This window comes from Lactuca virosa, chromosome 4, assembly GCF_052849685.1.
Source record: "Lactuca virosa cultivar CGN04683 chromosome 4, Lactuca_virosa_CGN04683_v6, whole genome shotgun sequence".
NCBI lineage: Eukaryota > Viridiplantae > Streptophyta > Magnoliopsida > Asterales > Asteraceae > Lactuca > Lactuca virosa.
The window spans coordinates 289,946,309-289,964,267 of NC_136429.1; the positions used below are offsets into that span (position 1 = coordinate 289,946,309).

Genomic DNA, 17,959 nt, shown 5'->3' on the forward strand with positions numbered 1-17,959 from the left:
TTCCGACTGCGAACGGAATTGCCTTTATTAGTGCGGAACTTAGCATCAATGTAACTCTTACAATGATCTCTTCCATACTGTCAAGATCATTTCTTCTGTCCTCCAAGGACACTTAAGAATTTTCTTGATCTTGATTCATTGATTCTTGCCAAATTGATCTAATCAAACTTGTCATGTTCAAGGCATACGAGTCATTAGATCAAGTACATGTCATGGCATTTATGATCGATCCCATAGCAGAAGCATGTGGGACACGACTCATTTGCTTTAGCTCAATAGTAGAACTAGGACATTAGCATTGCTCAATGTCATGCCAGCCTAAACTCCTTTTTGAGTTCTGCATGTCGAGTTTCCTCAACATTCAATGTACTTTGGCTTAATCCAATAAATCACTTTGATCTATCTCCATAGATCCTTATTATGCACGTGTCTTGTATCTCCCATGTATATCATAGTGAAACAGTTCTCATACCAAGCCATGCTTTTCAACCTGCTAAGTTAGAATATAGTTTCCTATAAATCGTACATTGTCTATGTACAATACAAGGGTGTCTACAATGCTCCCACTAGCACTGACATATATATGGCTTATCTATGTTTCTCGAAATTCAAACTCCTTGAACTTTTCTCATTGAAACAAATATTTCAATTACTCCCACTAGCTTTGACATATATATGACTTATCATTATTTCTCGAAATTCAAACTCTTTGAACTTTCTCACTGAAATAATGATCCATCTTGCGAGATGCTTATTTCGTTCCATAAATGAACTTGTTAAGCTTACACATCCTTCAAAACCTATCTTAGTTTAATTATGTGTTTGTTCCTATCCATGATTGTCTCTACTTGAAGATCCACTTGCACCTTAGGGTTAAGGTCAAGTGCTAGATCTACCAAATAACAATATACATGGATTGAATCTCGCTTTCCAATTCCTCTTTCTATGTTGTAGCCTTTAGCGCCTACCATAGCTTCCGATAGCTGGTACACTCTGATTTCTATCTACCAGTGACTCAAATACCTTAGCAATATAAACTCTTATATAACTAGGTCCATGAGGTCTTCTATCATATCTATATGGAAAAATGGAAATATGTCAGTTTCCTTAATAGCTCTTTCAATTCCAAATTGAATGCTATGTCCAACTTTAGGCTCTTCGTTGGTTGACTCTTGAATCTTACCAAGATTAATGTGGCTCCCACTAGCCCTTTTAGAAATGAGCTCCCTCTCTTGGAAGACTGCCTTTTGAGCAACATGCACTTTGTTCTCAGAAGGTTGTTAAACAATTATCCAAAATGCTTGATGGGCTCTCCAACGAGATAACACATCTTTAATCAAAGTCCTAGATTGTCGAGCGCTTCACGACAAGCGTAAGCCTCATAATCGTAGACTTACATATATGGCAGTGAGGTTAGAATCCCACTTCACATATCATAGAGCGTTTCAGGAACCTACTTAGTTGGCACAAGACCAAAGGACTTCTTGTAACACTATTCATGGTACAATCCACGAATTGTTAGCAAACATAGCGCGACTCACCTGGCACAAAATCAATTAATGATTTGTTTCTCTATCCAACTAACACTTCCTAGCAGTAGTGTTATAGGTGGAGATAGATCGTGAAACTCTTTCACAATTCCTTAGATGATCGATAAAGTTTGGACTGAGATTCTCACTATGAGTGTCTCATCCTATTGCCCAGTTGATTCTTAACCTCGCTTTATGAGAGCTCTGAACACCTGAAAGGTTCTAGACTCACATTCATACGAAGTTGGTCTCACCATGTATTGCGGTTAATCTGAACGGTCGATTAGTGTGAACTAATTCCAACAGATACTCACATCACCCAGTGACGTATTCATCATCTATCTTGATAAATAAGATTTTCATTTATCATAAGACTCGAGGCCAAATGATATCCAAAATCCGATCCAACTGGATACTTGGTAATGCATTTCTCATTTATGTATCCAATACTATGATTCCACAAATACATTTCACCCAAACATTTGGATGTATTTGAATAAGTACTTATTGTGGTCAATCTTAACGATCAATTAGGTAAACTAATTTCAACAGATATTCACAATAATACACCTTATTCAAATATTCGAATCAACTTTGAAATATTGCTATTATACTAGTTTCATAGATTTCATGACTCTCTTTTAACATGTTAGAATGCTCCACATTTAAATAAGTCATAACTATCTCTTGAATCATGGTATAAACAATTTCAATTATAATACCATAGACTAAACATTTGAAGAGAATTGTCCTTTGATCCCATGAATGTAGCAAGGGCTTGGCATTCATGATCAAATTATCTTCTCCATGTATCAATCTTCTTACTTCATTTTAGCAACTGCACATTCTTGCAAATGTCAGTAAAATACTCAAGGCTTAGAAGTAATGTTTTGATGGCATTATAAATCCATATATTTGATTGAATACAAAACATGGAAGAACTAGTCATATTTTGATCCAATGGAAAGTAGGACGGGCTCGTGATCCATGATTAAATTTAACTTCTTCATGTTCCAGTCCTTTCACCTCAAATATACATTTGGGCAAGTTTGATTTCTTAGTCCTTTTCTTGTTATGGAAACGAGCAACTATCAGAACATGTCTTAGAATAAGCATTCCTTTGTCCTAGGTATTAGGGCCTAGATTAGGTATACCCACACTAATCGCCTTTTAAACCGTGTGCAATTGGCTTTCTTCTTCTTGACACTTCTATTAATGATAGTAAAATATGGGAGTGTTTTGAAGTTTGAGTTTCTATGACTGCCATGTTAATTCCAAAAGGAAACTTTAACATGCTCTACAACTCCTTCATGGTCATTCCAAGTTGTTCATATCAAAATCAAAATGAATTGATTATATGTACATGTCAGCTAGTCGATTAATCCTAGTCAACTCCTAACTCAAGGAAATTCCATTTTACTTCAATATGTCATTTTACAACGTACATTTGACAATTTCTCTTTCTAACACTTTAGAATGCAATGTTTGAAGTAACCAAGGAATAGCTTTAACAAAGGCATGATCTTTCTTTTCGTTTATGAGAACTACTCCCAAACTACGAACTTGACAAGATTGATCATCCTCATAGCTAATCCTTTCAAAGGTTTTATAGCAGTAGATTTTAGTGGATAAGGTTATAGACATCATTCAATAACAAATTCCATTATAGTTTGTTTTACTTATCCTTAGAAAATAATCACCCTAAATAAAATTATTTTATAAGGCTAGGATCCATATTTGGCTCCATGATGTGTAAAGGGATGCCGTAAACACACCATAAAGTTATTTAGGTAGGCAAAGCCCTTTGCCAATTTCGATCACCACGAAATTCCTAGATCTTTGAGATTCATTGACTATCAATGGCATGTTAATATCGAATTATGTTCATCTCAAATTCAATGACGGGGTCGCCGCGGATCATTGAACAGATGGTGAATCGACCATACAAAACCGCATGGTCCCCGGCTCAAGTTACACTTGAGATTCGCGAGTTCCACATCATTCTCTACTTATACTCTCCAATTGACGTGTCGGTTAACCACGCGAGCTCCATCAACAAGTTATAAAGAGAATGTGCAAGTTTTATGGATAACATAAAATTCACATTAAATAGATTGAGAATTAACCTTGCAAAATCGCATGGTCCCCGACTCTTGCGAGTTCCATATCATTCTCAACTATACCCTATATTGATGTGCCGGTTAACCACACGAGCTCCATCAACAGAATATAAAGAGAATGTGCAATTTTCATGGATAATATAAACTCACATTCTATTAATAAAACGGGATTTTGTTTTATACTTGTATTTAAAATACTTTTAGATTGACCATTATCACTATGAAACCCTTTCGGTAACTCCATTCACAAAATGCAATTGGGCGGTGAGGGTGGTAAGCGCGAAGCATATTAAAAACCGACCTCATTAGGAATCAAAGACACCTCCTTAAACCCCTACATTAGAACGGGTGAGCCTAGTCGATGTAAGACTGACAATGTCAATATTTAAACATGCGAGGGCGCATGTTGTAACTTTCTTATACATATAATAGACACAATTCTAATATATATAAATATAAGGGGTAAATTTAAAACTCTTTAAATTTAGTTGTCTATTATTAATTCTAATTAATTGCGAGGACGCAATGTAACAATTAATAAATCAGAAGGGGGTAATATTCAAATTTATAAATCTCTTTTATAAATAATATTAAATATTTAAATTCACTATTTAAATAATAGATAAATATTTAAATTCAAATAAACACATAAATATTCAAATTCAAATAAACATATTTAAACAATATTTATCTATTAATAAATATTCAAATTCAAATAAACACATAAATATTCAAATTCAAATAAACATATTTAAACAATATTTATCTATTAATAAATATTCAAATTCAAATAAAACATTTAAATAATATTTATCAATTTCCAGATTTAAAACATTTTAAAATTTGGTAATTATCCATATTTGATAAAGCTTCATATTTGAAAAATGGAAAAAATCTGAAAACCCTAATTCTGCTGAGCTCACGTCGTGAGCTCTAAGCTCTCACGTCGTGAGCTGCGACTAAGGTATTATCAATTACGAATTTTTCAATAATCCTTCTACCATTCAATTTCAAACAAAGTTTTACAGAAAACATGGATCTAGGGTGAACATAACCATGAACCAATGGCTCTGATACCACTGTTGGGTTTTCTACGCATCAAATACACTCTAAAACTAGGTAGCGGAAAAATCGAAACAACGATATACCTAAGTGTACATGCAACCTATGGATCTATGGCTTCATGCTAATTACATCAACCCTAGAAAATTAAAACATAAGTAAGAAAATATACCTCTTATGTAGCCCTTGATCTCCATGCTTGAGATCTTGAACCTCCATGAAGTTGCTTGGATGAAAGGATCCAAACCAGAATCCCTCTAATGGTATCACACCCAATGACACCAAAGAGTGGAATAAAAATAACTAGGAGAAGGGTCAATTTCACAAACCCAAAGGGGTTAGAAATCGTCCCTAAGAGGGGGAGGAAGAAGGGATGGCGAAACTTCAAGCCAAGGTGCAAGGAGGAATGAAATCCCTAAGGCCCTATTTATAGCCTTGGATGCCTCCTAGGGTTTAGTACTCCTTCCCATGTGGGATGGAGGCCTAACCACGAAATTTCACTCCTTTCCCATGTGGGATGGAGTGATTTTCATCCAACCCTAATTCCATAAGGTTCTGGAACATTCTTGATTAACCAACTATCGATTAATGAACATTCAACCCTTTAATTAATTAAATTGTTAATTAATTCCCAAAATATATTTCCAAAATATATTTCCAATTAGTTTCTAATTAATTATTAAGCATAATAATTAATAAACCAATTTCTCCTTTATTTATTCTACTCAATTTGGGTCTTGAGGGCAACCCAAAAGGACCCTGCTATTATTAGAAATATTAGCAATAGTTAATGACCTTGGACACTATTCCAACATATATATATATATATATATATATATATATATATATATATATATATATATATATATTCTGGGGAAAAATATAAGTTTTTAAAATCATTTAAAGCATTTAACATTTTGAAATACTTTTGGTGACTTGATGTCACTTTAAACACAATTTAAAATGATTTGATTTAATAACAATTGAAATCCGCTTTGGTAAGATATTTTGAAACCATTTGCTTGTAACACAAAATTCTTGTGTTAGACTTGTATTCCCCCCCCCCTCCCCCTTAAAACAGTAAAAACTATGAAAATACGGGGGTATGAACTCACCTTATAGTGAGTAAATCTGAAAGTTCGATATAGGATGAAAAGTCACACGAGTGAAGTCCCGAGTACAAATGGATCCTATTTAGCATATATAACAACATATATATGTATATAATTAGTGGATTAACACTTAAAGTGTATAAGCAATAGCCTTAGGATGTAGGAAACACTTACCAAGAAGTGTTAGAATCAAAACTAGAAGGCTAAAGGAAGATCACGACCAACAAAGAAGGGTTCACGGACCTAAGGGGTGTTCACGGCCATCTTGATCCTATGAAGATTTGATGGTTCACGGCCGAACACTTGAAGATTGGGTGGTTCACGGCCAAGAACAAGTGTGTGTTCTTGGTGAAAAAGATGGTGATTTGAAGATGTTTTTGAAAAGAAAGGAAGGTTTTCCTTGGTGATACTTGAGAGAGTTTGGGAGTTCTTGGTTGGAAGATGTGAGAAATGAAGGGATAATGAACTAAATCTATATATATGGCGAGGGGTTCACGGTCTAAAGGGTTCACGGCCGTGAACCTCGTTTGCGGTCCGAAGGGTATACGGCCCGAAGCCGTTTGCGGCCTCGTTTACGGCCGAAGTGTTCCCAGTCCGAGGTTGGTGTATGGTTCGAAGGAAAAGAAGAAAAGGCATGCGAGAATTCTCGGATTTTAAGCCATACCCTTCTTAACAAAACAACACTTTGAATACAATGATTAAACCCTTAAAATACATTACTCTAACTTATAAAAAATAGAATAAATTTTTAGTTGAATTTAGTTGACCCAAGTTTGACTTTACAAGAAGAAAATAATGGGATGTTACAGCCTCGTCGCCGGCTACGACTGTACTGGTCTCCTATCTCTCCCATGAGACTCTCCTTCCTCTCTGATCTAAATCTCCAACTCAATCTCTCTCCTCCTGGAATTGGTCTATAACTCAGATAATGTCTGATATGACGAGTTCGCCACGAACTCTCGAATATCTATCCTCAAAATACCAAGTACCGGCTCACACATGCCTGCTCCGTAGACACGTGCTCAGGGCAGAACAACGCTCTCTCATGAAACATCCTCGTAATCTATGTCACTGTTTCTGTCTTCTGCTTGAGAGACAGAAACTCCAGGGCCAATCGTTCCCTCTCCACCTGGGGAACATACTCGTCTCTGAATAACTGGCTAAAACTCTCCCAAGTCACTGCAGCATGGTCTGCAGGGGTAAAATCAGTCATCACGAACTTCCACCAGTCCTTCGCTCCCAAGCGAAGTTGGTTCAGTGTATACCGAACTCTCAAGTGCTCCGGGCATTAACACGTATAGAAACATTCCTCGATGTTGGATATCTATCTCATAGCAGAAATTGGGTCCTGGGTCCCATCAAACTCTGGTGGCTTCGAGTTGTTGAACTCTCAAAACAACAACGAGTCACCCCCCTGTGGCCTCGCAGCTACCAGGGCTGCGGTGGCTGCGGCAGCAGCAGCCTCTGTGGCAGCAGCAGCCTCTGGAATGGCCTCCCTGATAGTTGCAGCCACCTCCTCAGAAATGATCCTGCGGATCTCCTCGTCACTTGTACCACCACCCCCGGGGTTTTTGCGGGTAATCACCATAGTATCTCTGAAACACAAACACATAAATCATTAGGTACTTGCTAAAGCGCACACTCAATTACCCACCTCTACATTCTCCATAGTATCCTAAGGTTCTTACTTGGGTCGCATACAGATTCGGTGCTTTCAGTAGTACGGGCCCAATACTACCTTCCACATCAACCCATAGTCGCCCCAAGTCCTCCTCCTAGGATCCGAATTCACAAGTACTCTATTACTCACGGATATCAAACTACTCTCTCAGTAGATTCCTTAAATGCACATCTAGATATCTCTCTTAGGTTACACATTGACTCAAAACTCTCTCTAAAAGATTCCTGCCATGTACCCCTACTCAGGACACACACACAGAGGAAATAACAGATAATGTCAATCAATAGCATCCCCCTAGGCTAAGGCATCATGAATCAGGCAACTCTAGCTCTAAATTCCTGAAATACCTAGCCTATCATCTAGCATGCAGCTCTAATATCTCATAAGTATCTCATCTCATAATATAAACAAGTAAGGGTATTTTGGGAAATCACAGTTCGGGCTTTGGCTGATTGTACACACTGCTTCATCTTGTTTCCTCTTAAAATATTTTGCTCGTTTAGAAAATCATTTCTTTTTAGAAGTTTTCTCAAATCCTCAGTTTGAGTCCAACCATACCCGCGGGTACATCTGAATCCCTCAAACCAAGGCTCTGATACCAACTTGTAACACTCTAAATTTTCAAACAAAATTTTCATTTTTAATTCCACACAAAACACGGTTTAATATCTCATACTCAAATCATAATTGTCTCAAAACACAATCACAAATTTTTTTTGACTCGTATCCCAGAATCCTCCAAACATAAATCAATAAGCTGGTTTGTACAATCATGTCGGCGCCTTCCCGCGATCCTGAGATGTACCTGAAACACATTTCACACAACACTGTAAGCACAAAGCTTAGTGAGTTCCCTAAATGTCACAACTAGCAAATTAGCTAAGAAATTCTATACTTTTGTAAACAATAACAATGACAACAACTGTAACCATAACTTGAAAACATGTATGATGTTTATCCAAAGACAACAAACTTCCATCAAAATCCAATTGGGAAACCAAAACTCAATACAAAACACTTCAAATAGTCAACTAAAGATTTGGAAACCCTAAAAATCCCGGTTTAAGTCCATTATGGACTAGGATTTCCTTATTGAGCCTAATGGACCAATAAGCTTCCAAATTGACTATTTTGGGCTTATAACTCTTAAATGGGCCCTATTTGAACACACTCTCATGAAACTTAACATTTTGGGCCATAATGGATCCAAAATGAACTGGTTTACCTTTATGGGCCTTATTGGGCCATAACAAACCTAATAAACTTCAATGGGCCGTGAAACCCATTCTATCCTTTTAATTGGGCCGTGAACTATTTAATGAGCCCAATGGGCCGAATAATTATATTGGGCTTATGAAAATTCAATCAAATCAAAAGTTGGGCCCAACATCACTCTCTTCATGTCTCTAGGCCCATTCTCGGCCATATATAAAGAGAAACAAAAAGATGAAAAGTGAAAGATATGAATTATGGAGAATTAGACACCTAATTATTACATCTTGGATATCCATGCAAGTTCTCATGTCTCCAAGAATCTATCACTTCAAGCTTTCTCTCCTCTCTTTCTTCTTCTTCTTCTAGGCCGAAGATCACAAACACACACACTTCACTTGAAAATTCTCTCAATCACTCTCAAGCACTTTTCTCCTCTTTTCCTCCAAGATCTCGAAAATTTGGCTAGAATTCTAAGGATCTTTATCAAATCATTCCAATTATTGGTAAGTTCTTGTCAAACATAAGTATCTTAATCCACCTTAGCATGAAAAACTCTTTCTTACATAGTTTTATTCCATGATCACACCATAGAAGCTTCATAAACTCGAGATCCACAACAAAGGTGTGCTAAGACCTAAAAATCTCTTCCAATTCTTCTTCAAACCGAGAACGACTAAGCAAGGTGAGTTCTTACCCCCTTGTTTTTGGTTTTTACATGATTTATGGGGGAGAATACAAGTAAAATGTGTAGATCCATGTGTTTTTGTATGATATGTGTGATTTCTTGAATTTACTTGATGAATATGTGTTAGAAACTTGATCTATTCGAGATTCTTAACCTTGTTAAGGAGATATGTGAACTAAGATATCTTATACATATTATTATCAAGGCAAAAGTATTATACAAGTCCAAACTAAGTAAAACAAAACACAAATTCTATTTATTAACCATTTTTGACAAATAAGCAAAAGATGGAGGAAATGATGTCATTTACGGTTTTTATAAGGGTCAAAAGGGTCAAATCACTTAAAATATGAGTTATTGTGAAAATCACGGTTTTTAAAGGACTAAAAGTGTAAATTTTAGCCTAATAGGCTAAAGTTTGGGCTTTTCGGCTTTTAGGCCCAATTTGCGAAAAATATGAAACTTAAGGGACTGAATTTGCAAGTTTATCAAAATATGAGTTAAAAACACAAATAAACAAATTTCAGGGGCTGAAAATGTCTTTCTTACCAAATAGGACTAAAAATGCAAAGTTTTTGGATTTTGGGCTAAAATTGTAAAAATTGCGAAAATTTGGACTACAAGTGTAAATCTTTTTAAATAAAGGCCTGAAACTGTCCAAAACTTTATTTTGGACTGAAATCATGATTTAAATGAGCTTTTGGGCCGAAAATGTCAAGAAACATAACCTAAGTACCTAAAATGTCATTTTTCATAAAAGGGGTAAAATTTTGTCATGTTTACTAGAAAAGGGGCTGAATTGGTCAAACAATTATTTATGGGTCAATTATGTCAATATTAAAATAATTGGGTCAAAAATACATAATTTTAATAACATATGGATTTAAATAATAAAATATATATTTTTTTATATAAATCTAAATATCATTATAAAACAATTTGGCGAATGTCGTGACTTTTCGATTAAACAATTTGTGTGAAAGAAACCTTACGACATTAATACCATACAAAACAAGTAAACATTATATCGGTTGGGCTTTAATATTTTTAATCATGCGTATTGGGCCTTTGTGACTCATTAACATGACTATTGGGCCCAACATAAATAATACATGTTTATTGCGCTTCCAGTGGCCCAATTACATGCCTAATGGACCCTCAATGGCTTTAGATGGTATTGGGCCTTAGTGGCCTATTGGCATTGCTAGTATGGTCCAAATCAATTATATGCTTAACGGGCTAACGTGTCTGTCGCATACTCGACACTCTGTAATAACATACATGAGTAGTGGGCCATAGTTGTCCTCATTCGTGTTTGTTAGGTTTTATTCATATTCATGTAAACATCAAACGGGTTGTAATCAATGTTATTCAAATTCATGGGGTAATAATAGGGATTTAGTGAGAATTATCGGTTGACACCAATAAGTGTCGGCCGTAGCCTGTAGTAATCACCAGAGTCTCCTGGAGGGAGGGCGAGAGTTTGTGTATAGATCTATACGGGGGTGACTCTCCTACACCTGAGCTGTTCACTACAGTTAGACTCGGACAGTCTAGGGTGACAAATCTTAATTCAATACCGGTATTCGCAAGAATGCCAAGGCAGGCGAAATAGTCATTATTATGCATGGTTATAACGACTCACATAGAGATCCATTACCATATCATCATTCATGGGAAATTATATTGATGCACAGTGACGATGCAAAATGATTTATACAATAATACAAAACTGCCATACTATTTAAATGGGAAAACATCGGGTTTTCCGAGGAACGACATTATTCACTTCTACATACAACAACTACAATAAAATGAACAATTATGAAAGTCATTCATTCTTCTCTGTTTTGAAATCACATACATATATACTTATGGGATCATCACATTTTTTTTGTAAACAACTTTTGTTACAGAAAATATCGGATTTTCTGGGTTTTACAAACAATACAAACCATTTTATATAAAACATGCTTATGAACTCACCAACATTATATATGTTGACCGTTTTCAAAATAACTTGTATTCTCAGGTAACTTTTAGAATGAAGAATCATCAAGCGTGTTTCCGAAACTTCTTTTGTGCAATGCTAGTTGATAAACAATTTATGTTCTGTGATGTTGTAATGTAAAACAATGTACTTGATGTAAACAATGCTGGTTGTCATATGTAATGCATGGGGATGTTTATGTTGTGATTCATTTATATTCATTGTGATGATATTTCAATTGATAGTCACACTAGCCCTCGGACGTTTCCTTCGTCCGGTGGTGTAACACTAAAATACCACACACAAATAATTAGCCTTTCATGGCTATATCTCAATAAGGACCCTCTGGTCTCACAGCTCGGGTTGGACCCTCCAGTCCTGTATCTCAATGAGGACCCTCCGGTATCACATCTCGGTTTGGACCCTCTAGTCCTAGCTCACTAAGGCACAAAATAATATACAACATAAATCGCAAAGACAGAATGCCTAATATATCACATAACTCAGTATAATCACATAGTATTACCACTCAGGTAAGTATAGTGAGAAGACTCACCTCGTAGTTAAAGAAAGTATGTCTCGTACTCAACGGTCGGTCTAGACTCCGCCTCCAAATGGTCGTTAACACTGAATGGATGCCGGATCCAAAGACGCCTTCTTGTTGCAAGCCTTTTACCCCTCAAGTTCCTGGGAGTCGGGATCTTCATTATCAGAATCTTCCTTTTCGACTGATTCTTTCTCATTAACTTTCGACATCAAAGCTAATGGTCCTCCAAGACTTATTTTCGATTCCTCAGCAATTTCATTAACTTCTCCTTCATGAGTTTTTAGCAGATTGTATAAGTCATTAAGTGTCAAAGTATCGAAACTCTGCTGAGTTTTCACCATCAATGCCACATTCCTCCATTCTTTGCGCATACCCATGATGAATGTCAAATTGAACTCCATGGTTGTTCGAGTGATTCCATGGCAATTAAACTTGTAGATTATTTCGTTTAACCAATCATAGTAATCTTCTATCGATTCACCATCCTTTTGTTTGAATTCTTTCAATTCAATCAACCAGTGTTTTACAAAATCGATCTTAGTCTTTTCGCTTCCTTGAAACTTTTCTTTGAGATTGTTCTAGATATCTTTTGCAGTTGTACAACTTCTGACATAGTTGTACACAACAGGAGGTAATGCACCACACAATTCTCTCATACATCTTTTCTCAAGGTTCTTCAGCCTATCAGATTGATCAGTAACACTTGAAGTCTCATATGAAGATCCAATTGCTTGAACATTTGGTGGAGGAGTACCATTTCCAGTAATACATGACCAGAGCTCCTCATCCAGCCCGTTTAAGTAGTCTTGCATGTGATCAACCCACTGATCATAGTATTCAGGAATGAGCATAGGAATCTTAGTTGAAGATCCTAGTAGATGAGAATAGGATGTCATTGAGTTCAGGTTGAAATTAGCCATGAACGTACGGATGAATTTTTCAGAAAAACTTAAGAGTATTTGGAAAAAATAAGCTGAAACGATTAGAGATTTCAAACAGAACACTCGATTCAACAAATCAGTTGCAGATCGAATCACAACTGTAGATCAATAACGATTTTCAAAACAAAAGGCGCAGAAATTTTTGAATCCAGAATTTGATTAAAAAACCTTTTGATTCAGAATGAAGATCAGATCGCAGAGATATGATTCCTACTCTGATACCAATTGATGAAGTATTGAGTCGAGTAATTCAACGTAAAATCAGAGTAACGAGAATTAAGAACACCGGGAGTAAATAAGATCTTGTTTCAGCTCAATTATGCTTCACGATTACAAAGAGAGAATAGACAAGACAGACTCCCAAAACTCTTATCTAACTCTAAGTAACAATTCCTATTTATAGGAAAACAGTAAAGCATACAAAAAAATTACAAAGGACTAAGCTTTCTAGTTTCGACACAATATGCCTTTGTAAAATAACATTACATTTCGACACCTTATAATATAATTTCGACCCTTACGGTTACAAGGAAAGGATCAAAGTAGATATATGAAATTCTTCAAAGTGTGTCAAAGCCTTCTTCAAATTTGATACATTGAGACATTCGATAATTGGTTGAACGGTTATAGGGTACTTCGATGAGTCCAAATCAGCAGCTATTTGTATTGCAATGATGGATAGATTAACTAAAGACGCAGAGTGGTCCATGAATAAAACATTTTCATTAACAACCACCATTGATGAAAATTTGAGTACGATCATGAAGAACAACTATGAAGATTTGAAGAATTTTGGGTATTTTCGTAAAGATTAATTTGAGTGTGTAATAAGGTAAATGGGTACGAAAAAGGGTATGTATATGGATAAAGGAATTCCAACGGTTAATATTTGAATTTGAAAAATCCCGGTATAAGTAGAGAGAGAAATCGCCAATTATAGCGTTTAATGTCCATCGAATGACAACGAAGATGCCAATTTTGTAAACCATACTCATCATTACGAAAAAATCAACGGATTAGATCATAATTTTGTAAATGTTGGAAAGAGTGACGAATGTTGTTTGAACATAACTATGTTAACAATGATTGGAATCATAATTTTTTTTGTAAATGTTGGAAAGAGTGACGAATGTCATTAACTATTGGTTATATTTCATATATATATATATATATATATATATATATATATATATATATATATATATATATATATATATATATATTTATATATATATATATATATATATATATGTACTTATTTAACTACATATTTAATGTATATTTATAATACTTTTAGCTACAATTATGTTTATTTTGGAACAAAATGTACTTATTATGTTTAAAATATCTTTTGTAGATGTAAAGACTTGCTCAGAATAAAAAGGAAGCAAACATGGAGCTAGAAGCAGGAAAACGGAAAAAGAAGACTTGAAGACTAAAGATCACGTCGTGGTGATCCTCAAACACAATGTGGTGAAGGGAAAATTCTCTACCAATCATCTAACTTGGATAATATGGGATACACACGAGGACCACATCGCGGTGACGGTTAACCACGACGTGGTGAACCGATTTTAGGAAATTATAAATTCCTAAACATTATCTCGAATGAGGAAGGTAATAATCGGTTTTCTGAGGATAATTACGACTGAAAATCGTTGGAAACTGAGAAGAAAATCGAAAATCAAGTGAAGCTCAAGGATTGAAGAAGATTTATAAGATTTCTATATAGATCCATTTGGTTTGCTAATAATTACTTATGTCTACCTTATTTTACATGGATCTTGTGTGTTTTTTGCTACAAGGAGAGGCTAAAAACCTTTTATTTCTGTTGGTTAAGATGAACCTAATCCATATGTGTTTATTTCAATTATTGGATGCTTATTATTTTATTTTACTTGTGTTTGATAATCTAAACCTGAGCACATTTTAGTTCTAGTTTATATTGCTTACAAATCAGATTTTGTGTGATAGTTGATCATTCTAATTCAATGAATGTGTTCCTTAATTGTTTATGATCATTAAATTATTGGAGCTAGGATTAATCACTTATTAGATAAAGGAATTAAAGCTAGTATCTTTAACTGTGTTAAAGAGGATAAATAATCTTAATTTAATTGGTTGCTTAACTTGATCATATGAAAATAACTTTTATCATTCGTAGTCCACTTTGTGCTTATTGTCAATTTGGTGTTTAACTTGTGCATGATCATTGCTTAGTAATTCATAAATTGGTAGGCCTAGATATATGATTATAATAGCTAGTTAACAAATTGGTAATCAATGTAATCCATCCATTAGAAATCAACCATAGGAGAAGGTGAAATTGGATCTAAGCAGAAGTATTCTTTTAATTCTTGATGTTAATTTGTTTTCTTTGCTTGCTTAATTGTTAGTTGATACTAAGTTCTTCTAATCTTGCAAAATCAGTAAACTCCCCCCCCCCCCGCCTCAATCATTGTTTGTTTATTAGTTTAATTAGAAGTTGTTACTTTATTTTTTTGAATTCTGGTCCATGTGTTCGACACCTCACTTACTTGAGCTATTATATAATTTGATTAGGTACACTGCCTATAAGTGCATAGTTAGTAGAGTTTTGTTAGGTTATAATTTTAAAACTTATAGATATATTTATGCCTATCAAGTTTTTGGTGTCGTTGTTAGGGAAGGACTTATTTGATTTATAGTTTAATTGCTTTTAGTTACTCGATCCTTTTTGTGGGCTAAAAACCACAAAAAATTATTTTTCCGCATTTACTTTGCTTTCTGAATAGCAACCACATTGTATTCATATTTACCGCGTCGCGGTTACGTCTCAATAAAATTTCACTTTAGTGATTTTTATTCCTTTTATGTGTTTCTGTTTTGTTTTTTTCTCTTATTGAAGTGATTTATAAGCTGTGGATCTAAACCTCCAATAGTTCCTCCACTTCAAGATCCAGAATCAGCTTTTCACAAAAATAAGAACAAGAAAGTCGACGAGTCAACAAACACTTTTCAATCGGAAAAAGGATTTGAAAGTTTCGAGAGGACGCCTGACAAGAAGGGAATATGATTCAAGACATAAACATCCACCGAAGAAGGTTCGGACGTAGAGATTAAAAATGAGGTTGAAGAGATAGCGGATATCACGAGAATGACTATGGGGGATTACAAGAAGAGGATATGTGAAGATAATGGACCCGATCTTGTACCACATGAGATACCAGCTAAAAGAATTTTTGAGCTCAAGGGGCATATTCTATCAATGCTCAAGGACATACCTTTCGTCGGGAAAGAATATGAAGACGCTTTCAAGCATAATGATGAAGTAAAGGACATTGCAAAAATTACTTCAATGTTCCTAACATGCCAAGAGAATCTGTGTTACTTAGGATGCTTTCGGTGACATTCACCGGTGAAGCTATGGTTTGGTTGAAATCACTCGCACTCAGATCCATTAGTACGTGGGCAAATCTTCATGATGCTTTTACTGAGCAATTTAGTCCACCTTTAAATATCTCAAAGCTCACGAAAAAAATTGAGAATTTTCAACAGGAGTTTAGGGAGCCCTTATATAAAGCCTGGGGAGAGATACAAGGGTTTTCTTAGAAGTTGTCCTCAACATGATCTCAATGTCCAACAAGAAGTGTCCATTTTCTTTGATAGAGTGAATGTCACAACAAGGCAACTACTTGACTCTCATAGACCAATGATGAAGAAGGAACCGGCCATTATGAAAGAGTTGAATGAAGAGTTTGCGAGGAACTCACGTGAGTATCATAACCCATAAGAGGATGTTAATAAAGGTAAAGGAGATGGAGGGAATGAGAACATGGTTGTGGTTTTGGGAAAGTTATAGAATATGGATCGAAGGATGACAAAGATGGATTAATCAATCCATGCAATAAGAGTTGGTTGTGGCAATTATGGTGCGCCACATTTGACTAAGTATTGTGATCTAGATGAGAATGGTAATCGAACAGCACAAGTTTACTACTCAAGGTGTGATCGATTTGATGAAGATTGGAAGAAGCCCAAAAAGGAGTGGTTGCCATATGAATAGTACAAGAAGCAAAAAGATGAGAAATTTAGACAAACTGGTCAAAATTTTTACCAAAAAGAACAACCACCACCTAAGAAGAAAATGGATTTTGAGTCGGTGCTTCATAGGTTTATGGAAGCCTAAAAAAAGGAATGATGCTACTTATGCTAATGTGAGGAAACATCAAGCTTCCATCAAGAACATAGAGACTCAACTTGGGAAATTAACAACACTTGTTAATCAGAGATTACCACCTTGAAATCAGGACCAAAAACCGCAACCTCGTGTCACGACAATTTACATTGAAGAGAAAGTTCATTATGATCCATTTATGATCCATGAAATAGCTACTAACATGCCCGATTCGTGTTTGGAAGAAAGGAATCCCAAAGCTAAAAGAGCAAAATGTGGATCACATTCTTATGATTCGCCACGTCGTGGTCATGAGAGGATAGGAATTTTTCTCTTTTAAATTTGTATCATCCTCCTTTTCCATTCCCTTCTCAAGCCATTAAGCATTCTCTGGGGCCCAAACAAAAGAAGTTTATGGAACAAGTGCTCCCACTCTCGATAAATGCTCCATTTTGAAGTCAATAGCTAAACTTCCAAAGTTTTCAAAAGATGTTATGACTAATAGGAAGGAGTTGGAAAAAGCATCAACCATTGTGTTATTGATTTATGTTCAGTTGTGGTTATCAATGGGTTACCAATCAAAATGGGAGATCTGGGCCAACTAACTTTGCCTTGTGAATTTAGCAATTATACTTTTATAAATGCTTTAGCCTAATCGGGGGCAAGCATAAATCTTATTCCATATTATTTCTACAAGAAGCTTAGTCTACTATGGCTCTAAGACACAACGATGAAAAACAAAATGGCAGATCACACAATCACTAACCCACACAGAATCATTGAAGATTTATTAGTGAAGGTGGGAAAATTTGTTTTTTTGGTTGATTTGTGGTATTGGATATGAAAAAAGAAGAAGACCTTCCTATAATTACCATTCTTGAGTATTTCAAGAGCTCTTGTTGACATCCACGACTCAAATCT

At 35.4% G+C, this 17,959-nt stretch overlaps 1 non-coding gene across 1 annotated transcript; it reads right to left on the reverse strand.

Moving 5' to 3' along the window:
* Positions 1-16,386: 16,386 nt before the first annotated feature.
* LOC145110438 (small nucleolar RNA R71) lies at positions 16,387-16,494 on the reverse strand. The gene has a single exon (XR_013709815.1). It is a non-coding gene; the product is annotated as a small nucleolar RNA R71 (small nucleolar RNA).
* Positions 16,495-17,959: the final 1,465 nt, after the last annotated feature.